Genomic DNA, 1,643 nt, shown 5'->3' with positions numbered 1-1,643 from the left:
TTTTTTGTGAATATATAATAATAAATAAAGGAGCAAACTGTATCAAGTGAGATAATCAATTTAACCAAATGAGCAAGTAAATATGTTGTAGGTAAGCTCGATGCCAGATGAACTGGATGATAGCTGAAAAGACGGGCGTCGAGCTTACCGATGCCAGATGATCATAATAGTTTGAGAATATGTTGGAAATCTCCGAAATGTATTCAAGTAAAGCATATAAGCATATAACACGTCAGACATAAATTGTTAAACACACATGACTAATAGTTGTAATTTGAGTAATATATAGTAATTAAATATCTAAAACGCATATGTTCCAAAAACAGTTAAAATTAAGTAAAAATAAGGGGAGTGAGATACTCATCTGATTAGAGGAACGAAATTACAATAATGATGATGTGAGAAAGATGAACCCTTCGGGATATACCGTCAGTGATTCCTAGTTAAATAATATTAATATAAATTAATTAATAATGAGACAACGCGTAACATAAATTAAAGTTTCGATGTAATTTGAGTTATGTTTGGGATTAGGATGTTTATTAATTTATTGATGGGTTTCTATATTGTTTGATATTGCGAAAACTCTATTATTAGATTAAGTAAATAAATATGAGTTAAATATAATACCATTATATAATTATTTAAATAATATTTAAATAAATATAAAGCAATTATAAATATGCATATATATAAATATAACTTGTAATAATTTAACACAAACGTTTAAAATATATATTTGTCATACAATATACATCTTGGAATATTCAACGAAAATCCAATTTTATAAATATAATTAATACGTTTAAAATATGATTGTTACAATTTTTAAGAATGATATATACATATATATATATATATATACATACATGTTTTTATATATAAAATTAATATAAGCAAATTTATAAAAACAACGACAAGGAAACACCAATAATTGTGCCGGGTTTTACTAAAGTAACGATGATTTATTATTATTAAAAACAATATACTTATAACACACACACACACATATATATATATGTGTGTGTGTGTATTTATATACGTAAATGAAAGCTTTTAACGAGATTTGACAAGAAACATAACTCCAAGATGTCGGTTTTAATAAAATAATGTTTATCTAATAATTTATCATTTGTTAAAATTAATTATAATAATTAACAAAAATTAATAAAGAAAAAATAAAAACCTAAAAATCGGGTAGCCAGGTTCGAAACCGCGACCACCATGTCCTAACACACACAAACCATCTATTCTAACTATGTCATTTGAGTTTTAAACGTAAACAAAATATTATAAACGGAAACAGCCAGATGCCCCAAATTGATATAAACCCTAGAATTTGAATTAATCAATCCGTTTGATGTTAACTTAACTAATGTTAGAGCTTTTGATTAATGTTCAAAGACGAACAAAACACCAAAATCAATTACCTGTTACGCTAATTATACCATGGTTAACTAATCAGATGAACAGCCGGCCATAGAACGAGTAAGGACAGGTATAATATGATGATTATAATTCAATTGAATATAGGGCTTCAACAGGCGTTGGTTCAAGGATATTGCAGACGAGATTAATTGGTGTAAAATGATCTCTAAAAGATAAATTATGAATTTGTTAAAGACGATTTAAGTTATGTATGA

Source organism: Bidens hawaiensis, unplaced genomic scaffold (assembly GCF_021521415.1).
Source record: "Bidens hawaiensis isolate Kalapana, Puna unplaced genomic scaffold, B.hawaiensis_p1.1 tig00037560_1, whole genome shotgun sequence".
NCBI lineage: Eukaryota > Viridiplantae > Streptophyta > Magnoliopsida > Asterales > Asteraceae > Bidens > Bidens hawaiensis.
This window is presented reverse-complemented; position numbering follows the sequence as displayed.